General features: G+C 55.2%; 26 non-coding genes across 26 annotated transcripts; all 26 read left to right on the top strand.

The window, feature by feature from the left end:
* Positions 1-464: 464 nt before the first annotated feature.
* On the top strand, positions 465-583 carry LOC126158920 (5S ribosomal RNA). Its single transcript, XR_007533895.1, has one exon. It is a non-coding gene; the product is annotated as a 5S ribosomal RNA (ribosomal RNA).
* An 840-nt stretch (positions 584-1423) lies between these two features.
* Positions 1424-1542, top strand: LOC126158622 (5S ribosomal RNA). Its single transcript, XR_007533614.1, has one exon. It is a non-coding gene; the product is annotated as a 5S ribosomal RNA (ribosomal RNA).
* An 845-nt stretch (positions 1543-2387) lies between these two features.
* On the top strand, positions 2388-2506 carry LOC126158775 (5S ribosomal RNA). The gene has a single exon (XR_007533758.1). It is a non-coding gene; the product is annotated as a 5S ribosomal RNA (ribosomal RNA).
* An 845-nt stretch (positions 2507-3351) lies between these two features.
* Positions 3352-3470, top strand: LOC126158774 (5S ribosomal RNA). The gene has a single exon (XR_007533757.1). It is a non-coding gene; the product is annotated as a 5S ribosomal RNA (ribosomal RNA).
* Positions 3471-4315: 845 nt separating this feature from the next.
* LOC126158621 (5S ribosomal RNA) lies at positions 4316-4434 on the top strand. The gene has a single exon (XR_007533613.1). It is a non-coding gene; the product is annotated as a 5S ribosomal RNA (ribosomal RNA).
* An 851-nt stretch (positions 4435-5285) lies between these two features.
* LOC126158620 (5S ribosomal RNA) lies at positions 5286-5404 on the top strand. The gene has a single exon (XR_007533612.1). It is a non-coding gene; the product is annotated as a 5S ribosomal RNA (ribosomal RNA).
* Positions 5405-6254: 850 nt separating this feature from the next.
* On the top strand, positions 6255-6373 carry LOC126158773 (5S ribosomal RNA). The gene has a single exon (XR_007533756.1). It is a non-coding gene; the product is annotated as a 5S ribosomal RNA (ribosomal RNA).
* An 845-nt stretch (positions 6374-7218) lies between these two features.
* LOC126158772 (5S ribosomal RNA) lies at positions 7219-7337 on the top strand. The gene has a single exon (XR_007533755.1). It is a non-coding gene; the product is annotated as a 5S ribosomal RNA (ribosomal RNA).
* An 840-nt stretch (positions 7338-8177) lies between these two features.
* Positions 8178-8296, top strand: LOC126158618 (5S ribosomal RNA). The gene has a single exon (XR_007533611.1). It is a non-coding gene; the product is annotated as a 5S ribosomal RNA (ribosomal RNA).
* Positions 8297-9146: 850 nt separating this feature from the next.
* On the top strand, positions 9147-9265 carry LOC126158771 (5S ribosomal RNA). Its single transcript, XR_007533754.1, has one exon. It is a non-coding gene; the product is annotated as a 5S ribosomal RNA (ribosomal RNA).
* An 845-nt stretch (positions 9266-10110) lies between these two features.
* Positions 10111-10229, top strand: LOC126158769 (5S ribosomal RNA). The gene has a single exon (XR_007533752.1). It is a non-coding gene; the product is annotated as a 5S ribosomal RNA (ribosomal RNA).
* An 845-nt stretch (positions 10230-11074) lies between these two features.
* On the top strand, positions 11075-11193 carry LOC126158768 (5S ribosomal RNA). The gene has a single exon (XR_007533751.1). It is a non-coding gene; the product is annotated as a 5S ribosomal RNA (ribosomal RNA).
* Positions 11194-12038: 845 nt separating this feature from the next.
* Positions 12039-12157, top strand: LOC126158767 (5S ribosomal RNA). Its single transcript, XR_007533750.1, has one exon. It is a non-coding gene; the product is annotated as a 5S ribosomal RNA (ribosomal RNA).
* An 845-nt stretch (positions 12158-13002) lies between these two features.
* LOC126158766 (5S ribosomal RNA) lies at positions 13003-13121 on the top strand. Its single transcript, XR_007533749.1, has one exon. It is a non-coding gene; the product is annotated as a 5S ribosomal RNA (ribosomal RNA).
* Positions 13122-13961: 840 nt separating this feature from the next.
* LOC126158765 (5S ribosomal RNA) lies at positions 13962-14080 on the top strand. Its single transcript, XR_007533748.1, has one exon. It is a non-coding gene; the product is annotated as a 5S ribosomal RNA (ribosomal RNA).
* An 845-nt stretch (positions 14081-14925) lies between these two features.
* LOC126158764 (5S ribosomal RNA) lies at positions 14926-15044 on the top strand. Its single transcript, XR_007533747.1, has one exon. It is a non-coding gene; the product is annotated as a 5S ribosomal RNA (ribosomal RNA).
* An 840-nt stretch (positions 15045-15884) lies between these two features.
* Positions 15885-16003, top strand: LOC126158762 (5S ribosomal RNA). The gene has a single exon (XR_007533746.1). It is a non-coding gene; the product is annotated as a 5S ribosomal RNA (ribosomal RNA).
* Positions 16004-16848: 845 nt separating this feature from the next.
* Positions 16849-16967, top strand: LOC126158761 (5S ribosomal RNA). Its single transcript, XR_007533745.1, has one exon. It is a non-coding gene; the product is annotated as a 5S ribosomal RNA (ribosomal RNA).
* An 845-nt stretch (positions 16968-17812) lies between these two features.
* Positions 17813-17931, top strand: LOC126158760 (5S ribosomal RNA). Its single transcript, XR_007533744.1, has one exon. It is a non-coding gene; the product is annotated as a 5S ribosomal RNA (ribosomal RNA).
* An 845-nt stretch (positions 17932-18776) lies between these two features.
* Positions 18777-18895, top strand: LOC126158960 (5S ribosomal RNA). Its single transcript, XR_007533931.1, has one exon. It is a non-coding gene; the product is annotated as a 5S ribosomal RNA (ribosomal RNA).
* An 845-nt stretch (positions 18896-19740) lies between these two features.
* On the top strand, positions 19741-19859 carry LOC126158759 (5S ribosomal RNA). Its single transcript, XR_007533743.1, has one exon. It is a non-coding gene; the product is annotated as a 5S ribosomal RNA (ribosomal RNA).
* An 844-nt stretch (positions 19860-20703) lies between these two features.
* On the top strand, positions 20704-20822 carry LOC126158757 (5S ribosomal RNA). Its single transcript, XR_007533741.1, has one exon. It is a non-coding gene; the product is annotated as a 5S ribosomal RNA (ribosomal RNA).
* Positions 20823-21671: 849 nt separating this feature from the next.
* LOC126158756 (5S ribosomal RNA) lies at positions 21672-21790 on the top strand. The gene has a single exon (XR_007533740.1). It is a non-coding gene; the product is annotated as a 5S ribosomal RNA (ribosomal RNA).
* Positions 21791-22635: 845 nt separating this feature from the next.
* On the top strand, positions 22636-22754 carry LOC126158959 (5S ribosomal RNA). Its single transcript, XR_007533930.1, has one exon. It is a non-coding gene; the product is annotated as a 5S ribosomal RNA (ribosomal RNA).
* An 844-nt stretch (positions 22755-23598) lies between these two features.
* LOC126158755 (5S ribosomal RNA) lies at positions 23599-23717 on the top strand. Its single transcript, XR_007533739.1, has one exon. It is a non-coding gene; the product is annotated as a 5S ribosomal RNA (ribosomal RNA).
* An 845-nt stretch (positions 23718-24562) lies between these two features.
* On the top strand, positions 24563-24681 carry LOC126158754 (5S ribosomal RNA). The gene has a single exon (XR_007533738.1). It is a non-coding gene; the product is annotated as a 5S ribosomal RNA (ribosomal RNA).
* Positions 24682-25349: the final 668 nt, after the last annotated feature.

Here is a 25349-nt window from a genome sequence, read left to right as displayed (position 1 = left end):
TCGAGCAAAGTCGGGACAAGTCGGGACGGGGACAGGGACAGAAATAGGAATGGTGAGAATGCACTGCAAACTACGCAGACACCTGGTGTGAGGCGAGGCGAGGCGAGGCGAGGAAGCCCATATCGCTACCAGTGGGCCCTCCAGCACGACACTGCCACACCCCGCACAGGCCCTCCGCTGAACACCAGGGACAAGATGCGTCCTCCGCTAGTGTCGAAGGCTGCACGCGCCCAGCGAATGACAGGGGGTGCAACGAGCAGCAGTGCGTCTCACACACGCGGCGGTGCGCCCGCCAATTCGGCCGTCACTCTGCTGGGACGCCGGGCGCGCCACCCCCCGCCGTCCTCGAGGAACTGGCGGTTGCGGAAGGAAGCGCTTTCGTCAAATGCGGCCGAAAACTAACATTTTGTGTGTTGGGAGAAAAGCCGAACGCTAATTCTGCCGTGCTCCTACATTAGATGAGCGCCAACGGCCATACCATGATGAATACACCGGTTCTCGTCCGATCTCCGAAGTTAAGCACCATCGGGCCCGGCTAGTACTTGGATGGGTGACCGCCTGGGAAACCCGGGTGCTGCTGGCTCCCTTCCTGTTTTTTTTTGTTATGTCACCAGCCCAATTTTCAAACTACCTTTCTGTTGTGACAAAGATGCTTCTTTATGCCTTTTAAACTACTGTAATGGTACGAAAATGCAGTAATTAACTCAGTTTGAGGGAGAATGTGCTAACCAAGTTTGCCAAGAGGACTTTGAGAACGACAAAACAGTACGAATCGGCAGATGATTTCTGAAATACGTCACCGCCTATTGTTGTGTAGGAGTGTAGAGTTCCAAATTTGATTTGTAACGACGAATTTATTCCTTAGTCGTCTCGTCTCGTCTCGTCTCGTCTCGTCCCGCAGACGTTTGTCGTGCTTGCGCTGTCATATGGACCACGACCCGAGCGGCAGCGAGCGGCAGTCGAGCAAAGTCGGGACAAGTCGGGACGGGGACAGGGACAGAAATAGGAATGGTGAGAATGCACTGCAAACTACGCAGACACCTGGCGTGAGGCGAGGCGAGGCGAGGCGAGGAAGCCCATATCGCTACCAGTGGGCCCTCCAGCACGACACTGCCACACCCCGCACAGGCCCTCCGCTGAACACCAGGGACAAGATGCGTCCTCCGCTAGTGTCGAAGGCTGCACGCGCCCAGCGAATGACAGGGGGTGCAACGAGCAGCAGTGCGTCTCACACACGCGGCGGTGCGCCCGCCAATTCGGCCGTCACTCTGCTGGGACGCCGGGCGCGCCTCCCCCCGCCGTCCTCGAGGAACTGGCGGTTGCGGAAGGAAGCGCTTTCGTCAAATGCGGCCGAAAACTAACATTTTGTGTGTTGGGAGAAAAGCCGAACGCTAATTCTGCCGTGCTCCTACATTAGATGAGCGCCAACGGCCATACCATGATGAATACACCGGTTCTCGTCCGATCTCCGAAGTTAAGCATCATCGGGCCCGGCTAGTACTTGGATGGGTGACCGCCTGGGAAACCCGGGTGCTGCTGGCTCCCTTCCTGTTTTTTTTTGTTATGTCACCAGCCCAATTTTCAAACTACCTTTCTGTTGTGACAAAGATGCTTCATTATGCCTTTTAAACTACTGTAATGGTACGAAAATGCAGTAATTAACTCAGTTTGAGGGAGAATGTGCTAACCAAGTTTGCCAAGAGGACTTTGAGAACGACAAAACAGTACGAATCGGCAGATGATTTCTGAAATACGTCACCGCCTATTGTTGTGTAGGAGTGTAGAGTTCCAAATTTGATTTGTAACCACGAATTTATTCCTTAGTCGTCTCGTCTCGTCTCGTCTCGTCTCGTCCCGCAGACGTTTGTCGTGCTTGCGCTGTCATATGGACCACGACCCGAGCGGCAGCGAGCGGCAGTCGAGCAAAGTCGGGACAAGTCGGGACGGGGACAGGGACAGGGATAGGAATGGTGCGAATGCACTGCAAACTACGCAGACACCTGGTGTGAGGCGAGGCGAGGCGAGGCGAGGCGAGGAAGCCCACATCGCTACCAGTGGGCCCTCCAGCACGACACTGCCACACACCGCACAGGCCCTCCGCTGAACACCAGGGACAAGATGCGTCCTCCGCTAGTGTCGAAGGCTGCACGCGCCCAGCGAATGACAGGGGGTGCAACGAGCAGCAGTGCGTCTCACACACGCGGCGGTGCGCCCGCCAATTCGGCCGTCACTCTGCTGGGACGCCGGGCGCGCCTCCCACCGCCGTCCACGAGGAACTGGCTGTTGCGGAAGGAAGCGCTTTCGTCAAATGCGGCCGAAAACTAACATTTTGTGTGTTGGGAGAAAAGCCGAACGCGAATTCTGCCGTGCTCCTACATTAGATGAGCGCCAACGGCCATACCATGATGAATACAGCGGTTCTCGTCCGATCACCGAAGTTAAGCATCATCGGGCCCGGCTAGTACTTGGATGGGTGACCGCCTGGGAAACCCGGGTGCTGCTGGCTCCCTTCCTGTTTTATTTTGTTATGTCACCAGCCCAATTTTCAAACTACCTTTCTGTTGTGACAAAGATGCTTCTTTATGCCTTTTAAACTACTGTAATGGTACGAAAATGCAGTAATTAACACAGTTTGAGGGAGAATGTGCTAACCAAGTTTGCCGAGAGGACTTTGAAAACGACAAAACAGTACGAATCGGCAGGTGATTTCTGAAATACGTCACCGCCTATTGTTGTGTAGGAGTGTAGAGTTCCAAATTTGAATTGTAACCACGAATTTATTCCTTAGTCGTCTCGTCTCGTCTCGTCTCGTCTCGTCCCGCAGACGTTTGTCGTGCTTGCGCTGTCATATGGACCACGACCCGAGCGGCAGCGAGCGGCAGTCGAGCAAAGTCGGGACAAGTCGGGACGGGGACAGGGACAGGGATAGGAATGGTGCGAATGCACTGCAAACTACGCAGACACCTGGTGTGAGGCGAGGCGAGGCGAGGCGAGGCGAGGAAGCCCACATCGCTACCAGTGGGCCCTCCAGCACGACACTGCCACACACCGCACAGGCCCTCCGCTGAACACCAGGGACAAGATGCGTCCTCCGCTAGTGTCGAAGGCTGCACGCGCCCAGCGAATGACAGGGGGTGCAACGAGCAGCAGTGCGTCTCACACACGCGGCGGTGCGCCCGCCAATTCGGCCGTCACTCTGCTGGGACGCCGGGCGCGCCTCCCCCCGCCGTCCACGAGGAACTGGCGGTTGCGGAAGGAAGCGCTTTCGTCAAATGCGGCCGAAAACTAACATTTTGTGTGTTGGGAGAAAAGCCGAACGCGAATTCTGCCGTGCTCCTACATTAGATGAGCGCCAACGGCCATACCATGATGAATACAGCGGTTCTCGTCCGATCACCGAAGTTAAGCATCATCGGGCCCGGCTAGTACTTGGATGGGTGACCGCCTGGGAAACCCGGGTGCTGCTGGCTCCCTTCCTGTTTTATTTTGTTATGTCACCAGCCCAATTTTCAAACTACCTTTCTGTTGTGACAAAGATGCTTCTTTATGCCTTTTAAACTACTGTAATGGTACGAAAATGCAGTAATTAACTCAGTTTGAGGGAGAATGTGCTAACCAAGTTTGCCAAGAGCACTTTGAAAACGACAAAACAGTACAAATCGGCAGGTGATTTCTGAAATACGTCACCGCCTATTGTTGTGTAGGAGTGTAGAGTTCCAAATTTGATTTGTAACCACGAATTTATTCCTTAGTCGTCTCGTCTCGTCTCGTCTCGTCTCGTCTCGTCCCGCAGACGTTTGTCGTGCTTGCGCTGTCATATGGACCACGACCCGAGCGGCAGCGAGCGGCAGTCGAGCAAAGTCGGGACAAGTCGGGACGGGGACAGGGACAGAAATAGGAATGGTGAGAATGCACTGCAAACTACGCAGACACCTGGTGTGAGGCGAGGCGAGGCGAGGCGAGGAAGCCCATATCGCTACCAGTGGGCCCTCCAGCACGACACTGCCACACCCCGCACAGGCCCTCCGCTGAACACCAGGGACAAGATGCGTCCTCCGCTAGTGTCGAAGGCTGCACGCGCCCAGCGAATGACAGGGGGTGCAACGAGCAGCAGTGCGTCTCACACACGCGGCGGTGCGCCCGCCAATTCGGCCGTCACTCTGCTGGGACGCCGAGCGCGCCTCCCCCCGCCGTCCTCGAGGAACTGGTGGTTGCGGAAGGAAGCGCTTTCGTCAAATGCGGCCGAAAACTAACATTTTGTGTGTTGGGAGAAAAGCCGAACGCTAATTCTGCCGTGCTCCTACATTAGATGAGCGCCAACGGCCATACCATGATGAATACACCGGTTCTCGTCCGATCTCCGAAGTTAAGCATCATCGGGCCCGGCTAGTACTTGGATGGGTGACCGCCTGGGAAACCCGGGTGCTGCTGGCTCCCTTCCTGTTTTTTTTTTGTTATGTCACCAGCCCAATTTTCAAACTACCTTTCTGTTGTGACAAAGATGCTTCTTTATGCCTTTTAAACTACTGTAATGGTACGAAAATGCAGTAATTAACTCAGTTTGAGGGAGAATGTGCTAACCAAGTTTGCCAAGAGGACTTTGAGAACGACAAAACAGTACGAATCGGCAGATGATTTCTGAAATACGTCACCGCCTATTGTTGTGTAGGAGTGTAGAGTTCCAAATTTGATTTGTAACCACGAATTTATTCCTTAGTCGTCTCGTCTCGTCTCGTCTCGTCTCGTCTCGTCCCGCAGACGTTTGTCGTGCTTGCGCTGTCATATGGACCACGACCCGAGCGGCAGCGAGCGGCAGTCGAGCAAAGTCGGGACAAGTCGGGACGGGGACAGGGACAGAAATAGGAATGGTGAGAATGCACTGCAAACTACGCAGACACCTGGTGTGAGGCGAGGCGAGGCGAGGCGAGGCGAGGAAGCCCATATCGCTACCAGTGGGCCCTCCAGCACGACACTGCCACACCCCGCACAGGCCCTCCGCTGAACACCAGGGACAAGATGCGTCCTCCGCTAGTGTCGAAGGCTGCACGCGCCCAGCGAATGACAGGGGGTGCAACGAGCAGCAGTGCGTCTCACACACGCGGCGGTGCGCCCGCCAATTCGGCCGTCACTCTGCTGGGACGCCGGGCGCGCCTCCCCCCGCCGTCCTCGAGGAACTGGCGGTTGCGGAAGGAAGCGCTTTCGTCAAATGCGGCCGAAAACTAACATTTTGTGTGTTGGGAGAAAAGCCGAACGCTAATTCTGCCGTGCTCCTACATTAGATGAGCGCCAACGGCCATACCATGATGAATACACCGGTTCTCGTCCGATCTCCGAAGTTAAGCATCATCGGGCCCGGCTAGTACTTGGATGGGTGACCGCCTGGGAAACCCGGGTGCTGCTGGCTCCCTTCCTGTTTTTTTTTGTTATGTCACCAGCCCAATTTTCAAACTACCTTTCTGTTGTGACAAAGATGCTTCTTTATGCCTTTTAAACTACTGTAATGGTACGAAAATGCAGTAATTAACTCAGTTTGAGGGAGAATGTGCTAACCAAGTTTGCCAAGAGGACTTTGAGAACGACAAAACAGTACGAATCGGCAGATGATTTCTGAAATACGTCACCGCCTATTGTTGTGTAGGAGTGTAGAGTTCCAAATTTGATTTGTAACCACGAATTTATTCCTTAGTCGTCTCGTCTCGTCTCGTCTCGTCTCGTCCCGCAGACGTTTGTCGTGCTTGCGCTGTCATATGGACCACGACCCGAGCGGCAGCGAGCGGCAGTCGAGCAAAGTCGGGACAAGTCGGGACGGGGACAGGGACAGGGATAGGAATGGTGCGAATGCACTGCAAACTACGCAGACACCTGGTGTGAGGCGCGACGAGGCGAGGCGAGGCGAGGCGAGGAAGCCCACATCGCTACCAGTGGGCCCTCCAGCACGACACTGCCACACACCGCACAGGCCCTCCGCTGAACACCAGGGACAAGATGCGTCCTCCGCTAGTGTCGAAGGCTGCACGCGCCCAGCGAATGACAGGGGGTGCAACGAGCAGCAGTGCGTCTCACACACGCGGCGGTGCGCCCGCCAATTCGGCCGTCACTCTGCTGGGACGCCGGGCGCGCCTCCCCCCGCCGTCCACGAGGAACTGGCTGTTGCGGAAGGAAGCGCTTTCGTCAAATGCGGCCGAAAACTAACATTTTGTGTGTTGGGAGAAAAGCCGAACGCGAATTCTGCCGTGCTCCTACATTAGATGAGCGCCAACGGCCATACCATGATGAATACAGCGGTTCTCGTCCGATCACCGAAGTTAAGCATCATCGGGCCCGGCTAGTACTTGGATGGGTGACCGCCTGGGAAACCCGGGTGCTGCTGGCTCCCTTCCTGTTTTATTTTGTTATGTCACCAGCCCAATTTTCAAACTACCTTTCTGTTGTGACAAAGATGCTTCTTTCTGCCTTTTAAACTACTGTAATGGTACGAAAATGCAGTAATTAACTCAGTTTGAGGGAGAATGTGCTAACCAAGTTTGCCGAGAGGACTTTGAAAACGACAAAACAGTACGAATCGGCAGGTGATTTCTGAAATACGTCACCGCCTATTGTTGTGTAGGAGTGTAGAGTTCCAAATTTGAATTGTAACCACGAATTTATTCCTTAGTCGTCTCGTCTCGTCTCGTCTCGTCTCGTCCCGCAGACGTTTGTCGTGCTTGCGCTGTCATATGGACCACGACCCGAGCGGCAGCGAGCGGCAGTCGAGCAAAGTCGGGACAAGTCGGGACGGGGACAGGGACAGGGATAGGAATGGTGCGAATGCACTGCAAACTACGCAGACACCTGGTGTGAGGCGAGGCGAGGCGAGGCGAGGCGAGGAAGCCCACATCGCTACCAGTGGGCCCTCCAGCACGACACTGCCACACACCGCACAGGCCCTCCGCTGAACACCAGGGACAAGATGCGTCCTCCGCTAGTGTCGAAGGCTGCACGCGCCCAGCGAATGACAGGGGGTGCAACGAGCAGCAGTGCGTCTCACACACGCGGCGGTGCGCCCGCCAATTCGGCCGTCACTCTGCTGGGACGCCGGGCGCGCCTCCCCCCGCCGTCCACGAGGAACTGGCTGTTGCGGAAGGAAGCGCTTTCGTCAAATGCGGCCGAAAACTAACATTTTGTGTGTTGGGAGAAAAGCCGAACGCGAATTCTGCCGTGCTCCTACATTAGATGAGCGCCAACGGCCATACCATGATGAATACAGCGGTTCTCGTCCGATCACCGAAGTTAAGCATCATCGGGCCCGGCTAGTACTTGGATGGGTGACCGCCTGGGAAACCCGGGTGCTGCTGGCTCCCTTCCTGTTTTATTTTGTTATGTCACCAGCCCAATTTTCAAACTACCTTTCTGTTGTGACAAAGATGCTTCTTTATGCCTTTTAAACTACTGTAATGGTACGAAAATGCAGTAATTAACTCAGTTTGAGGGAGAATGTGCTAACCAAGTTTGCCGAGAGGACTTTGAAAACGACAAAACAGTACGAATCGGCAGGTGATTTCTGAAATACGTCACCGCCTATTGTTGTGTAGGAGTGTAGAGTTCCAAATATGAATTGTAACCACGAATTTATTCCTTAGTCGTCTCGTCTCGTCTCGTCTCGTCTCGTCCCGCAGACGTTTGTCGTGCTTGCGCTGTCATATGGACCACGACCCGAGCGGCAGCGAGCGGCAGTCGAGCAAAGTCGGGACAAGTCGGGACGGGGACAGGGACAGAAATAGGAATGGTGAGAATGCACTGCAAACTACGCAGACACCTGGTGTGAGGCGAGGCGAGGCGAGGCGAGGAAGCCCATATCGCTACCAGTGGGCCCTCCAGCACGACACTGCCACACCCCGCACAGGCCCTCCGCTGAACACCAGGGACAAGATGCGTCCTCCGCTAGTGTCGAAGGCTGCACGCGCCCAGCGAATGACAGGGGGTGCAACGAGCAGCAGTGCGTCTCACACACGCGGCGGTGCGCCCGCCAATTCGGCCGTCACTCTGCTGGGACGCCGGGCGCGCCTCCCCCCGCCGTCCTCGAGGAACTGGCGGTTGCGGAAGGAAGCGCTTTCGTCAAATGCGGCCGAAAACTAACATTTTGTGTGTTGGGAGAAAAGCCGAACGCTAATTCTGCCGTGCTCCTACTTTAGATGAGCGCCAACGGCCATACCATGATGAATACACCGGTTCTCGTCCGATCTCCGAAGTTAAGCATCATCGGGCCCGGCTAGTACTTGGATGGGTGACCGCCTGGGAAACCCGGGTGCTGCTGGCTCCCTTCCTGTTATTTTTTGTTATGTCACCAGCCCAATTTTCAAACTACCTTTCTGTTGTGACAAAGATGCTTCTTTATGCCTTTTAAACTACTGTAATGGTACGAAAATGCAGTAATTAACTCAGTTTGAGGGAGAATGTGCTAACCAAGTTTGCCAAGAGGACTTTGAGAACGACAAAACAGTACGAATCGGCAGATGATTTCTGAAATACGTCACCGCCTATTGTTGTGTAGGAGTGTAGAGTTCCAAATTTGATTTGTAACCACGAATTTATTCCTTAGTCGTCTCGTCTCGTCTCGTCTCGTCTCGTCTCGTCCCGCAGACGTTTGTCGTGCTTGCGCTGTCATATGGACCACGACCCGAGCGGCAGCGAGCGGCAGTCGAGCAAAGTCGGGACAAGTCGGGACGGGGACAGGGACAGAAATAGGAATGGTGAGAATGCACTGCAAACTACGCAGACACCTGGTGTGAGGCGAGGCGAGGCGAGGCGAGGCGAGGAAGCCCATATCGCTACCAGTGGGCCCTCCAGCACGACACTGCCACACCCCGCACAGGCCCTCCGCTGAACACCAGGGACAAGATGCGTCCTCCGCTAGTGTCGAAGGCTGCACGCGCCCAGCGAATGACAGGGGGTGCAACGAGCAGCAGTGCGTCTCACACACGCGGCGGTGCGCCCGCCAATTCGGCCGTCACTCTGCTGGGACGCCGGGCGCGCCTCCCCCCGCCGTCCACGAGGAACTGGCTGTTGCGGAAGGAAGCGCTTTCGTCAAATGCGGCCGAAAACTAACATTTTGTGTGTTGGGAGAAAAGCCGAACGCGAATTCTGCCGTGCTCCTACATTAGATGAGCGCCAACGGCCATACCATGATGAATACAGCGGTTCTCGTCCGATCACCGAAGTTAAGCATCATCGGGCCCGGCTAGTACTTGGATGGGTGACCGCCTGGGAAACCCGGGTGCTGCTGGCTCCCTTCCTGTTTTATTTTGTTATGTCACCAGCCCAATTTTCAAACTACCTTTCTGTTGTGACAAAGATGCTTCTTTATGCCTTTTAAACTACTGTAATGGTACGAAAATGCAGTAATTAACTCAGTTTGAGGGAGAATGTGCTAACCAAGTTTGCCGAGAGGACTTTGAAAACGACAAAACAGTACGAATCGGCAGGTGATTTCTGAAATACGTCACCGCCTATTGTTGTGTAGGAGTGTAGAGTTCCAAATTTGAATTGTAACCACGAATTTATTCCTTAGTCGTCTCGTCTCGTCTCGTCTCGTCTCGTCCCGCAGACGTTTGTCGTGCTTGCGCTGTCATATGGACCACGACCCGAGCGGCAGCGAGCGGCAGTCGAGCAAAGTCGGGACAAGTCGGGACGGGGACAGGGACAGGGATAGGAATGGTGCGAATGCACTGCAAACTACGCAGACACCTGGTGTGAGGCGAGGCGAGGCGAGGCGAGGCGAGGAAGCCCACATCGCTACCAGTGGGCCCTCCAGCACGACACTGCCACACACCGCACAGGCCCTCCGCTGAACACCAGGGACAAGATGCGTCCTCCGCTAGTGTCGAAGGCTGCACGCGCCCAGCGAATGACAGGGGGTGCAACGAGCAGCAGTGCGTCTCACACACGCGGCGGTGCGCCCGCCAATTCGGCCGTCACTCTGCTGGGACGCCGGGCGCGCCTCCCCCCGCCGTCCACGAGGAACTGGCTGTTGCGGAAGGAAGCGCTTTCGTCAAATGCGGCCGAAAACTAACATTTTGTGTGTTGGGAGAAAAGCCGAACGCGAATTCTGCCGTGCTCCTACATTAGATGAGCGCCAACGGCCATACCATGATGAATACAGCGGTTCTCGTCCGATCACCGAAGTTAAGCATCATCGGGCCCGGCTAGTACTTGGATGGGTGACCGCCTGGGAAACCCGGGTGCTGCTGGCTCCCTTCCTGTTTTATTTTGTTATGTCACCAGCCCAATTTTCAAACTACCTTTCTGTTGTGACAAAGATGCTTCTTTATGCCTTTTAAACTACTGTAATGGTACGAAAATGCAGTAATTAACTCAGTTTGAGGGAGAATGTGCTAACCAAGTTTGCCGAGAGGACTTTGAAAACGACAAAACAGTACGAATCGGCAGGTGATTTCTGAAATACGTCACCGCCTATTGTTGTGTAGGAGTGTAGAGTTCCAAATTTGATTTGTAACCACGAATTTATTCCTTAGTCGTCTCGTCTCGTCTCGTCTCGTCTCGTCCCGCAGACGTTTGTCGTGCTTGCGCTGTCATATGGACCACGACCCGAGCGGCAGCGAGCGGCAGTCGAGCAAAGTCGGGACAAGTCGGGACGGGGACAGGGACAGGGATAGGAATGGTGCGAATGCACTGCAAACTACGCAGACACCTGGTGTGAGGCGAGGCGAGGCGAGGCGAGGCGAGGAAGCCCACATCGCTACCAGTGGGCCCTCCAGCACGACACTGCCACACACCGCACAGGCCCTCCGCTGAACACCAGGGACAAGATGCGTCCTCCGCTAGTGTCGAAGGCTGCACGCGCCCAGCGAATGACAGGGGGTGCAACGAGCAGCAGTGCGTCTCACACACGCGGCGGTGCGCCCGCCAATTCGGCCGTCACTCTGCTGGGACGCCGGGCGCGCCTCCCCCCGCCGTCCACGAGGAACTGGCTGTTGCGGAAGGAAGCGCTTTCGTCAAATGCGGCCGAAAACTAACATTTTGTGTGTTGGGAGAAAAGCCGAACGCGAATTCTGCCGTGCTCCTACATTAGATGAGCGCCAACGGCCATACCATGATGAATACAGCGGTTCTCGTCCGATCACCGAAGTTAAGCATCATCGGGCCCGGCTAGTACTTGGATGGGTGACCGCCTGGGAAACCCGGGTGCTGCTGGCTCCCTTCCTGTTTTATTTTGTTATGTCACCAGCCCAATTTTCAAACTACCTTTCTGTTGTGACAAAGATGCTTCTTTATGCCTTTTAAACTACTGTAATGGTACGAAAATGCAGTAATTAACTCAGTTTGAGGGAGAATGTGCTAACCAAGTTTGCCGAGAGGACTTTGAAAACGACAAAACAGTACGAATCGGCAGGTGATTTCTGAAATACGTCACCGCCTATTGTTGTGTAGGAGTGTAGAGTTCCAAATTTGAATTGTAACCACGAATTTATTCCTTAGTCGTCTCGTCTCGTCTCGTCTCGTCTCGTCCCGCAGACGTTTGTCGTGCTTGCGCTGTCATATGGACCACGACCCGAGCGGCAGCGAGCGGCAGTCGAGCAAAGTCGGGACAAGTCGGGACGGGGACAGGGACAGGGATAGGAATGGTGCGAATGCACTGCAAACTACGCAGACACCTGGTGTGAGGCGAGGCGAGGCGAGGCGAGGCGAGGAAGCCCACATCGCTACCAGTGGGCCCTCCAGCACGACACTGCCACACACCGCACAGGCCCTCCGCTGAACACCAGGGACAAGATGCGTCCTCCGCTAGTGTCGAAGGCTGCACGCGCCCAGCGAATGACAGGGGGTGCAACGAGCAGCAGTGCGTCTCACACACGCGGCGGTGCGCCCGCCAATTCGGCCGTCACTCTGCTGGGACGCCGGGCGCGCCTCCCCCCGCCGTCCACGAGGAACTGGCTGTTGCGGAAGGAAGCGCTTTCGTCAAATGCGGCCGAAAACTAACATTTTGTGTGTTGGGAGAAAAGCCGAACGCGAATTCTGCCGTGCTCCTACATTAGATGAGCGCCAACGGCCATACCATGATGAATACAGCGGTTCTCGTCCGATCACCGAAGTTAAGCATCATCGGGCCCGGCTAGTACTTGGATGGGTGACCGCCTGGGAAACCCGGGTGCTGCTGGCTCCCTTCCTGTTTTATTTTGTTATGTCACCAGCCCAATTTTCAAACTACCTTTCTGTTGTGACAAAGATGCTTCTTTATGCCTTTTAAACTACTGTAATGGTACGAAAATGCAGTAATTAACTCAGTTTGAGGGAGAATGTGCTAACCAAGTTTGCCGAGAGGACTTTGAAAACGACAAAACAGTACGAATCGGCAGGTGATTTCTGAAATACGTCACCGCCTATTGTTGTGTAGGAGTGTAGAGTTCCAAATTTGAATTGTAACCACGAATTTATTCCTTAGTCGTCTCGTCTCGTCTCGTCTCGTCTCGTCCCGCAGACGTTTGTCGTGCTTGCGCTGTCATATGGACCACGACCCGAGCGGCAGCGAGCGGCAGTCGAGCAAAGTCGGGACAAGTCGGGACGGGGACAGGGACAGGGATAGGAATGGTGCGAATGCACTGCAAACTACGCAGACACCTGGTGTGAGGCGAGGCGAGGCGAGGCGAGGCGAGGAAGCCCACATCGCTACCAGTGGGCCCTCCAGCACGACACTGCCACACACCGCACAGGCCCTCCGCTGAACACCAGGGACAAGATGCGTCCTCCGCTAGTGTCGAAGGCTGCACGCGCCCAGCGAATGACAGGGGGTGCAACGAGCAGCAGTGCGTCTCACACACGCGGCGGTGCGCCCGCCAATTCGGCCGTCACTCTGCTGGGACGCCGGGCGCGCCTCCCCCCGCCGTCCACGAGGAACTGGCTGTTGCGGAAGGAAGCGCTTTCGTCAAATGCGGCCGAAAACTAACATTTTGTGTGTTGGGAGAAAAGCCGAACGCGAATTCTGCCGTGCTCCTACATTAGATGAGCGCCAACGGCCATACCATGATGAATACAGCGGTTCTCGTCCGATCACCGAAGTTAAGCATCATCGGGCCCGGCTAGTACTTGGATGGGTGACCGCCTGGGAAACCCGGGTGCTGCTGGCTCCCTTCCTGTTTTATTTTGTTATGTCACCAGCCCAATTTTCAAACTACCTTTCTGTTGTGACAAAGATGCTTCTTTATGCCTTTTAAACTACTGTAATGGTACGAAAATGCAGTAATTAACTCAGTTTGAGGGAGAATGTGCTAACCAAGTTTGCCGAGAGGACTTTGAAAACGACAAAACAGTACGAATCGGCAGGTGATTTCTGAAATACGTCACCGCCTATTGTTGTGTAGGAGTGTAGAGTTCCAAATTTGAATTGTAACCACGAATTTATTCCTTAGTCGTCTCGTCTCGTCTCGTCTCGTCTCGTCCCGCAGACGTTTGTCGTGCTTGCGCTGTCATATGGACCACGACCCGAGCGGCAGCGAGCGGCAGTCGAGCAAAGTCGGGACAAGTCGGGACGGGGACAGGGACAGGGATAGGAATGGTGCGAATGCACTGCAAACTACGCAGACACCTGGTGTGAGGCGAGGCGAGGCGAGGCGAGGAAGCCCACATCGCTACCAGTGGGCCCTCCAGCACGACACTGCCACACACCGCACAGGCCCTCCGCTGAACACCAGGGACAAGATGCGTCCTCCGCTAGTGTCGAAGGCTGCACGCGCCCAGCGAATGACAGGGGGTGCAACGAGCAGCAGTGCGTCTCACACACGCGGCGGTGCGCCCGCCAATTCGGCCGTCACTCTGCTGGGACGCCGGGCGCGCCTCCCCCCGCCGTCCACGAGGAACTGGCTGTTGCGGAAGGAAGCGCTTTCGTCAAATGCGGCCGAAAACTAACATTTTGTGTGTTGGGAGAAAAGCCGAACGCGAATTCTGCCGTGCTCCTACATTAGATGAGCGCCAACGGCCATACCATGATGAATACAGCGGTTCTCGTCCGATCACCGAAGTTAAGCATCATCGGGCCCGGCTAGTACTTGGATGGGTGACCGCCTGGGAAACCCGGGTGCTGCTGGCTCCCTTCCTGTTTTATTTTGTTATGTCACCAGCCCAATTTTCAAACTACCTTTCTGTTGTGACAAAGATGCTTCTTTATGCCTTTTAAACTACTGTAATGGTACGAAAATGCAGTAATTAACTCAGTTTGAGGGAGAATGTGCTAACCAAGTTTGCCGAGAGGACTTTGAAAACGACAAAACAGTACGAATCGGCAGGTGATTTCTGAAATACGTCACCGCCTATTGTTGTGTAGGAGTGTAGAGTTCCAAATTTGAATTGTAACCACGAATTTATTCCTTAGTCGTCTCGTCTCGTCTCGTCTCGTCTCGTCCCGCAGACGTTTGTCGTGCTTGCGCTGTCATATGGACCACGACCCGAGCGGCAGCGAGCGGCAGTCGAGCAAAGTCGGGACAAGTCGGGACGGGGACAGGGACAGGGATAGGAATGGTGCGAATGCACTGCAAACTACGCAGACACCTGGTGTGAGGCGAGGCGAGGCGAGGCGAGGCGAGGAAGCCCACATCGCTACCAGTGGGCCCTCCAGCACGACACTGCCACACACCGCACAGGCCCTCCGCTGAACACCAGGGACAAGATGCGTCCTCCGCTAGTGTCGAAGGCTGCACGCGCCCAGCGAATGACAGGGGGTGCAACGAGCAGCAGTGCGTCTCACACACGCGGCGGTGCGCCCGCCAATTCGGCCGTCACTCTGCTGGGACGCCGGGCGCGCCTCCCCCCGCCGTCCACGAGGAACTGGCTGTTGCGGAAGGAAGCGCTTTCGTCAAATGCGGCCGAAAACTAACATTTTGTGTGTTGGGAGAAAAGCCGAACGCGAATTCTGCCGTGCTCCTACATTAGATGAGCGCCAACGGCCATACCATGATGAATACAGCGGTTCTCGTCCGATCACCGAAGTTAAGCATCATCGGGCCCGGCTAGTACTTGGATGGGTGACCGCCTGGGAAACCCGGGTGCTGCTGGCTCCCTTCCTGTTTTATTTTGTTATGTCACCAGCCCAATTTTCAAACTACCTTTCTGTTGTGACAAAGATGCTTCTTTATGCCTTTTAAACTACTGTAATGGTACGAAAATGCAGTAATTAACTCAGTTTGAGGGAGAATGTGCTAACCAAGTTTGCCGAGAGGACTTTGAAAACGACAAAACAGTACGAATCGGCAGGTGATTTCTGAAATACGTCACCGCCTATTGTTGTGTAGGAGTGTAGAGTTCCAAATTTGATTTGTAACCACGAATTTATTCCTTAGTCGTCTCGTCTCGTCTCGTCTCGTCCCGCAGACGTTTGTCGTGCTTGCGCTGTCATATGGACCACGACCCGAGCGGCAGCGAGCGGCAGTCGAGCAAAGTCGGGACAAGTCGGGACGGGGACAGGGACAGGGATAGGAATGGTGCGAATGCACTGCAAACTACGCAGACACCTGGTGTGAGGCGAGGCGAGGCGAGGCGAGGCGAGGAAGCCCACATCGCTACCAGTGGGCCCTCCAGCACGACACTGCCACACACCGCACAGGCCCTCCGCTGAACACCAGGGACAAGATGCGTCCTCCGCTAGTGTCGAAGGCTGCACGCGCCCAGCGAATGACAGGGGGTGCAACGAGCAGCAGTGCGTCTCACACACGCGGCGGTGCGCCCGCCAATTCGGCCGTCACTCTGCTGGGACGCCGGGCGCGCCTCCCCCCGCCGTCCACGAGGAACTGGCTGTTGCGGAAGGAAGCGCTTTCGTCAAATGCGGCCGAAAACTAACATTTTGTGTGTTGGGAGAAAAGCCGAACGCGAATTCTGCCGTGCTCCTACATTAGATGAGCGCCAACGGCCATACCATGATGAATACAGCGGTTCTCGTCCGATCACCGAAGTTAAGCATCATCGGGCCCGGCTAGTACTTGGATGGGTGACCGCCTGGGAAACCCGGGTGCTGCTGGCTCCCTTCCTGTTTTATTTTGTTATGTCACCAGCCCAATTTTCAAACTACCTTTCTGTTGTGACAAAGATGCTTCTTAATGCCTTTTAAACTACTGTAATGGTACGAAAATGCAGTAATTAACTCAGTTTGAGGGAGAATGTGCTAACCAAGTTTGCCGAGAGGACTTTGAAAACGACAAAACAGTACGAATCGGCAGGTGATTTCTGAAATACGTCACCGCCTATTGTTGTGTAGGAGTGTAGAGTTCCAAATTTGATTTGTAACCACGAATTTATTCCTTAGTCGTCTCGTCTCGTCTCGTCTCGTCTCGTCCCGCAGACGTTTGTCGTGCTTGCGCTGTCATATGGACCACGACCCGAGCGGCAGCGAGCGGCAGTCGAGCAAAGTCGGGACAAGTCGGGACGGGGACAGGGACAGGGATAGGAATGGTGCGAATGCACTGCAAACTACGCAGACACCTGGTGTGAGGCGAGGCGAGGCGAGGCGAGGCGAGGAAGCCCACATCGCTACCAGTGGGCCCTCCAGCACGACACTGCCACACACCGCACAGGCCCTCCGCTGAACACCAGGGACAAGATGCGTCCTCCGCTAGTGTCGAAGGCTGCACGCGCCCAGCGAATGACAGGGGGTGCAACGAGCAGCAGTGCGTCTCACACACGCGGCGGTGCGCCCGCCAATTCGGCCGTCACTCTGCTGGGACGCCGGGCGCGCCTCCCCCCGCCGTCCACGAGGAACTGGCTGTTGCGGAAGGAAGCGCTTTCGTCAAATGCGGCCGAAAACTAACATTTTGTGTGTTGGGAGAAAAGCCGAACGCGAATTCTGCCGTGCTCCTACATTAGATGAGCGCCAACGGCCATACCATGATGAATACAGCGGTTCTCGTCCGATCACCGAAGTTAAGCATCATCGGGCCCGGCTAGTACTTGGATGGGTGACCGCCTGGGAAACCCGGGTGCTGCTGGCTCCCTTCCTGTTTTATTTTGTTATGTCACCAGCCCAATTTTCAAACTACCTTTCTGTTGTGACAAAGATGCTTCTTTATGCCTTTTAAACTACTGTAATGGTACGAAAATGCAGTAATTAACTCAGTTTGAGGGAGAATGTGCTAACCAAGTTTGCCGAGAGGACTTTGAAAACGACAAAACAGTACGAATCGGCAGGTGATTTCTGAAATACGTCACCGCCTATTGTTGTGTAGGAGTGTAGAGTTCCAAATTTGATTTGTAACCACGAATTTATTCCTTAGTCGTCTCGTCTCGTCTCGTCTCGTCTCGTCCCGCAGACGTTTGTCGTGCTTGCGCTGTCATATGGACCACGACCCGAGCGGCAGCGAGCGGCAGTCGAGCAAAGTCGGGACAAGTCGGGACGGGGACAGGGACAGGGATAGGAATGGTGCGAATGCACTGCAAACTACGCAGACACCTGGTGTGAGGCGAGGCGAGGCGAGGCGAGGCGAGGAAGCCCACATCGCTACCAGTGGGCCCTCCAGCACGACACTGCCACACACCGCACAGGCCCTCCGCTGAACACCAGGGACAAGATGCGTCCTCCGCTAGTGTCGAAGGCTGCACGCGCCCAGCGAATGACAGGGGGTGCAACGAGCAGCAGTGCGTCTCACACACGCGGCGGTGCGCCCGCCAATTCGGCCGTCACTCTGCTGGGACGCCGGGCGCGCCTCCCCCCGCCGTCCACGAGGAACTGGCTGTTGCGGAAGGAAGCGCTTTCGTCAAATGCGGCCGAAAACTAACATTTTGTGTGTTGGGAGAAAAGCCGAACGCGAATTCTGCCGTGCTCCTACATTAGATGAGCGCCAACGGCCATACCATGATGAATACAGCGGTTCTCGTCCGATCACCGAAGTTAAGCATCATCGGGCCCGGCTAGTACTTGGATGGGTGACCGCCTGGGAAACCCGGGTGCTGCTGGCTCCCTTCCTGTTTTATTTTGTTATGTCACCAGCCCAATTTTCAAACTACCTTTCTGTTGTGACAAAGATGCTTCTTTATGCCTTTTAAACTACTGTAATGGTACGAAAATGCAGTAATTAACTCAGTTTGAGGGAGAATGTGCTAACCAAGTTTGCCGAGAGGACTTTGAAAACGACAAAACAGTACGAATCGGCAGGTGATTTCTGAAATACGTCACCGCCTATTGTTGTGTAGGAGTGTAGAGTTCCAAATTTGAATTGTAACCACGAATTTATTCCTTAGTCGTCTCGTCTCGTCTCGTCTCGTCTCGTCCCGCAGACGTTTGTCGTGCTTGCGCTGTCATATGGACCACGACCCGAGCGGCAGCGAGCGGCAGTCGAGCAAAGTCGGGACAAGTCGGGACGGGGACAGGGACAGGGATAGGAATGGTGCGAATGCACTGCAAACTACGCAGACACCTGGTGTGAGGCGAGGCGAGGCGAGGCGAGGCGAGGAAGCCCACATCGCTACCAGTGGGCCCTCCAGCACGACACTGCCACACACCGCACAGGCCCTCCGCTGAACACCAGGGACAAGATGCGTCCTCCGCTAGTGTCGAAGGCTGCACGCGCCCAGCGAATGACAGGGGGTGCAACGAGCAGCAGTGCGTCTCACACACGCGGCGGTGCGCCCGCCAATTCGGCCGTCACTCTGCTGGGACGCCGGGCGCGCCTCCCCCCGCCGTCCACGAGGAACTGGCTGTTGCGGAAGGAAGCGCTTTCGTCAAATGCGGCCGAAAACTAACATTTTGTGTGTTGGGAGAAAAGCCGAACGCGAATTCTGCCGTGCTCCTACATTAGATGAGCGCCAACGGCCATACCATGATGAATACAGCGGTTCTCGTCCGATCCCCGAAGTTAAGCATCATCGGGCCCGGCTAGTACTTGGATGGGTGACCGCCTGGGAAACCCGGGTGCTGCTGGCTCCCTTCCTGTTTTATTTTGTTATGTCACCAGCCCAATTTTCAAACTACCTTTCTGTTGTGACAAAGATGCTTCTTTATGCCTTTTAAACTACTGTAATGGTACGAAAATGCAGTAATTAACTCAGTTTGAGGGAGAATGTGCTAACCAAGTTTGCCGAGAGGACTTTCAAAACGACAAAACAGTACGAATCGGCAGGTGATTTCTGAAATACGTCACCGCCTATTGTTGTGTAGGAGTGTAGAGTTCCAAATTTGAATTGTAACCACGAATTTATTCCTTAGTCGTCTCGTCTCGTCTCGTCTCGTCTCGTCCCGCAGACGTTTGTCGTGCTTGCGCTGTCATATGGACCACGACCCGAGCGGCAGCGAGCGGCAGTCGAGCAAAGTCGGGACAAGTCGGGACGGGGACAGGGACAGGGATAGGAATGGTGCGAATGCACTGCAAACTACGCAGACACCTGGTGTGAGGCGAGGCGAGGCGAGGCGAGGCGAGGAAGCCCACATCGCTACCAGTGGGCCCTCCAGCACGACACTGCCACACACCGCACAGGCCCTCCGCTGAACACCAGGGACAAGATGCGTCCTCCGCTAGTGTCGAAGGCTGCACGCGCCCAGCGAATGACAGGGGGTGCAACGAGCAGCAGTGCGTCTCACACACGCGGCGGTGCGCCCGCCAATTCGGCCGTCACTCTGCTGGGACGCCGGGCGCGCCTCCCCCCGCCGTCCACGAGGAACTGGCTGTTGCAGAAGGAAGCGCTTTCGTCAAATGCGACCGAAAACTAACATTTTGTGTGTTGGGAGAAAAGCCGAACGCGAATTCTGCCGTGCTCCTACATTAGAAGAGCGCCAACGGCCATACCATGATGAATACAGCGGTTCTCGTCCGATCACCGAAGTTAAGCATCATCGGGCCCGGCTAGTACTTGGATGGGTGACCGCCTGGGAAACCCGGGTGCTGCTGGCTCCCTTCCTGTTTTATTTTGTTATGTCACCAGCCCAATTTCAAACTAACTTTCTGTTGTGACAAAGATGCTTCTTTATGCCTTTTAAACTACTGTAATGGTACGAAAATGCAGTAATTAACTCAGTTTGAGGGAGAATGTGCTAACCAAGTTTGCCGAGAGGACTTTGAAAACGACAAAACAGTACGAATCGGCAGGTGATTTCTGAAATACGTCACCGCCTATTGTTGTGTAGGAGTGTAGAGTTCCAAATTTGAATTGTAACCACGAATTTATTCCTTAGTCGTCTCGTCTCGTCTCGTCTCGTCTCGTCCCGCAGACGTTTGTCGTGCTTGCGCTGTCATATGGACCACGACCCGAGCGGCAGCGAGCGGCAGTCGAGCAAAGTCGGGACAAGTCGGGACGGGGACAGGGACAGGGATAGGAATGGTGCGAATGCACTGCAAACTACGCAGACACCTGGTGTGAGGCGAGGCGAGGCGAGGCGAGGCGAGGAAGCCCACATCGCTACCAGTGGGCCCTCCAGCACGACACTGCCACACACCGCACAGGCCCTCCGCTGAACACCAGGGACAAGATGCGTCCTCCGCTAGTGTCGAAGGCTGCACGCGCCCAGCGAATGACAGGGGGTGCAACGAGCAGCAGTGCGTCTCACACACGCGGCGGTGCGCCCGCCAATTCGGCCGTCACTCTGCTGGGACGCCGGGCGCGCCTCCCCCCGCCGTCCACGAGGAACTGGCTGTTGCGGAAGGAAGCGCTTTCGTCAAATGCGGCCGAAAACTAACATTTTGTGTGTTGGGAGAAAAGCCGAACGCGAATTCTGCCGTGCTCCTACATTAGATGAGCGCCAACGGCCATACCATGATGAATACAGCGGTTCTCGTCCGATCACCGAAGTTAAGCATCATCGGGCCCGGCTAGTACTTGGATGGGTGACCGCCTGGGAAACCCGGGTGCTGCTGGCTCCCTTCCTGTTTTATTTTGTTATGTCACCAGCCCAATTTTCAAACTACCTTTCTGTTGTGACAAAGATGCTTCTTTATGCCTTTTAAACTACTGTAATAATGGTACGAAAATGCAGTAATTAACTCAGTTTGAGGGAGAATGTGCTAACCAAGTTTGCCGAGAGGACTTTGAAAACGACAAAACAGTACGAATCGGCAGGTGATTTCTGAAATACGTCACCGCCTATTGTTGTGTAGGAGTGTAGAGTTCCAAATTTGATTTGTAACCACGAATTTATTCCTTAGTCGTCTCGTCTCGTCTCGTCTCGTCTCGTCCCGCAGACGTTTGTCGTGCTTGCGCTGTCATATGGACCACGACCCGAGCGGCAGCGAGCGGCAGTCGAGCAAAGTCGGGGACAAGTCGGGACGGGGACAGGGACAGGGATAGGAATGGTGCGAATGCACTGCAAACTACGCAGACACCTGGTGTGAGGCGAGGCGAGGCGAGGCGAGGCGAGGAAGCCCACATCGCTACCAGTGGGCCCTCCAGCACGACACTGCCACACACCGCACAGGCCCTCCGCTGAACACCAGGGACAAGATGCGTCCTCCGCTAGTGTCGAAGGCTGCACGCGCCCAGCGAATGACAGGGGGTGCAACGAGCAGCAGTGCGTCTCACACACGCGGCGGTGCGCCCGCCAATTCGGCCGTCACTCTGCTGGGACGCCGGGCGCGCCTCCCCCCGCCGTCCACGAGGAACTGGCTGTTGCGGAAGGAAGCGCTTTCGTCAAATGCGGCCGAAAACTAACATTTTGTGTGTTGGGAGAAAAGCCGAACGCGAATTCTGCCGTGCTCCTACATTAGATGAGCGCCAACGGCCATACCATGATGAATACAGCGGTTCTCGTCCGATCACCGAAGTTAAGCATCATCGGGCCCGGCTAGTACTTGGATGGGTGACCGCCTGGGAAACCCGGGTGCTGCTGGCTCCCTTCCTGTTTTATTTTGTTATGTCACCAGCCCAATTTTCAAACTACCTTTCTGTTGTGACAAAGATGCTTCTTTATGCCTTTTAAACTACTGTAATGGTACGAAAATGCAGTAATTAACTCAGTTTGAGGGAGAATGTGCTAACCAAGTTTGCCGAGAGGACTTTGAAAACGACAAAACAGTACGAATCGGCAGGTGATTTCTGAAATACGTCACCGCCTATTGTTGTGTAGGAGTGTAGAGTTCCAAATTTGAATTGTAACCACGAATTTATTCCTTAGTCGTCTCGTCTCGTCTCGTCTCGTCTCGTCCCGCAGACGTTTGTCGTGCTTGCGCTGTCATATGGACCACGACCCGAGCGGCAGCGAGCGGCAGTCGAGCAAAGTCGGGACAAGTCGGGACGGGGACAGGGACAGGGATAGGAATGGTGCGAATGCACTGCAAACTACGCAGACACCTGGTGTGAGGCGAGGCGAGGCGAGGCGAGGCGAGGAAGCCCACATCGCTACCAGTGGGCCCTCCAGCACGACACTGCCACACACCGCACAGGCCCTCCGCTGAACACCAGGGACAAGATGCGTCCTCCGCTAGTGTCGAAGGCTGCACGCGCCCAGCGAATGACAGGGGGTGCAACGAGCAGCAGTGCGTCTCACACACGCGGCGGTGCGCCCGCCAATTCGGCCGTCACTCTGCTGGGACGCCGGGCGCGCCTCCCCCCGCCGTCCACGAGGAACTGGCTGTTGCGGAAGGAAGCGCTTTCGTCAAATGCGGCCGAAAACTAACATTTTGTGTGTTGGGAGAAAAGCCGAACGCGAATTCTGCCGTGCTCCTACATTAGATGAGCGCCAACGGCCATACCATGATGAATACAGCGGTTCTCGTCCGATCCCCGAAGTTAAGCATCATCGGGCCCGGCTAGTACTTGGATGGGTGACCGCCTGGGAAACCCGGGTGCTGCTGGCTCCCTTCCTGTTTTATTTTGTTATGTCACCAGCCCAATTTTCAAACTACCTTTCTGTTGTGACAAAGATGCTTCTTTATGCCTTTTAAACTACTGTAATGGTACGAAAATGCAGTAATTAACTCAGTTTGAGGGAGAATGTGCTAACCAAGTTTGCCGAGAGGACTTTCAAAACGACAAAACAGTACGAATCGGCAGGTGATTTCTGAAATACGTCACCGCCTATTGTTGTGTAGGAGTGTAGAGTTCCAATTTGAATTGTAACCACGAATTTATTCCTTAGTCGTCTCGTCTCGTCTCGTCTCGTCTCGTCCCGCAGACGTTTGTCGTGCTTGCGCTGTCATATGGACCACGACCCGAGCGGCAGCGAGCGGCAGTCGAGCAAAGTCGGGACAAGTCGGGACGGGGACAGGGACAGGGATAGGAATGGTGCGAATGCACTGCAAACTACGCAGACACCTGGTGTGAGGCGAGGCGAGGCGAGGCGAGGCGAGGAAGCCCACATCGCTACCAGTGGGCCCTCCAGCACGACACTGCCACACACCGCACAGGCCCTCCGCTGAACACCAGGGACAAGATGCGTCCTCCGCTAGTGTCGAAGGCTGCACGCGCCCAGCGAATGACAGGGGGTGCAACGAGCAGCAGTGCGTCTCACACACGCGGCGGTGCGCCCGCCAATTCGGCCGTCACTCTGCTGGGACGCCGGGCGCGCCTCCCCCCGCCGTCCACGAGGAACTGGCTGTTGCAGAAGGAAGCGCTTTCGTCAAATGCGACCGAAAACTAACATTTTGTGTGTTGGGAGAAAAGCCGAACGCGAATTCTGCCGTGCTCCTACATTAGAAGAGCGCCAACGGCCATACCATGATGAATACAGCGGTTCTCGTCCGATCACCGAAGTTAAGCATCATCGGGCCCGGCTAGTACTTGGATGGGTGACCGCCTGGGAAACCCGGGTGCTGCTGGCTCCCTTCCTGTTTTATTTTGTTATGTCACCAGCCCAATTTCAAACTAACTTTCTGTTGTGACAAAGATGCTTCTTTATGCCTTTTAAACTACTGTAATGGTACGAAAATGCAGTAATTAACTCAGTTTGAGGGAGAATGTGCTAACCAAGTTTGCCGAGAGGACTTTGAAAACGACAAAACAGTACGAATCGGCAGGTGATTTCTGAAATACGTCACCGCCTATTGTTGTGTAGGAGTGTAGAGTTCCAAATTTGAATTGTAACCACGAATTTATTCCTTAGTCGTCTCGTCTCGTCTCGTCTCGTCTCGTCCCGCAGACGTTTGTCGTGCTTGCGCTGTCATATGGACCACGACCCGAGCGGCAGCGAGCGGCAGTCGAGCAAAGTCGGGACAAGTCGGGACGGGGACAGGGACAGGGATAGGAATGGTGCGAATGCACTGCAAACTACGCAGGACACCTGGTGTGAGGCGAGGCGAGGCGAGGCGAGGCGAGGAAGCCCACATCGCTACCAGTGGGCCCTCCAGCACGACACTGCCACACACCGCACAGGCCCTCCGCTGAACACCAGGGACAAGATGCGTCCTCCGCTAGTGTCGAAGGCTGCACGCGCCCAGCGAATGACAGGGGGTGCAACGAGCAGCAGTGCGTCTCACACACGCGGCGGTGCGCCCGCCAATTCGGCCGTCACTCTGCTGGGACGCCGGGCGCGCCTCCCCCCGCCGTCCACGAGGAACTGGCTGTTGCGGAAGGAAGCGCTTTCGTCAAATGCGGCCGAAAACTAACATTTTGTGTGTTGGGAGAAAAGCCGAACGCGAATTCTGCCGTGCTCCTACATTAGATGAGCGCCAACGGCCATACCATGATGAATACAGCGGTTCTCGTCCGATCACCGAAGTTAAGCATCATCGGGCCCGGCTAGTACTTGGATGGGTGACCGCCTGGGAAACCCGGGTGCTGCTGGCTCCCTTCCTGTTTTATTTTGTTATGTCACCAGCCCAATTTTCAAACTACCTTTCTGTTGTGACAAAGATGCTTCTTTATGCCTTTTAAACTACTGTAATGGTACGAAAATGCAGTAATTAACTCAGTTTGAGGGAGAATGTGCTAACCAAGTTTGCCGAGAGGACTTTCAAAACGACAAAACAGTACGAATCGGCAGGTGATTTCTGAAATACGTCACCGCCTATTGTTGTGTAGGAGTGTAGAGTTCCAAATTTGAATTGTAACCACGAATTTATTCCTTAGTCGTCTCGTCTCGTCTCGTCTCGTCTCGTCCCGCAGACGTTTGTCGTGCTTGCGCTGTCATATGGACCACGACCCGAGCGGCAGCGAGCGGCAGTCGAGCAAAGTCGGGACAAGTCGGGACGGGGACAGGGACAGGGATAGGAATGGTGCGAATGCACTGCAAACTACGCAGACACCTGGTGTGAGGCGAGGCGAGGCGAGGCGAGGCGAGGAAGCCCACATCGCTACCAGTGGGCCCTCCAGCACGACACTGCCACACACCGCACAGGCCCTCCGCTGAACACCAGGGACAAGATGCGTCCTCCGCTAGTGTCGAAGGCTGCACGCGCCCAGCGAATGACAGGGGGTGCAACGAGCAGCAGTGCGTCTCACACACGCGGCGGTGC

This window comes from Schistocerca cancellata, unplaced genomic scaffold (assembly GCF_023864275.1).
Source record: "Schistocerca cancellata isolate TAMUIC-IGC-003103 unplaced genomic scaffold, iqSchCanc2.1 HiC_scaffold_1114, whole genome shotgun sequence".
Classification (NCBI taxonomy): Eukaryota; Metazoa; Arthropoda; class Insecta; order Orthoptera; family Acrididae; genus Schistocerca; species Schistocerca cancellata.
Note: the sequence above shows the minus strand (reverse complement) of the source record. Positions and strands in the feature narration are given on the sequence as shown.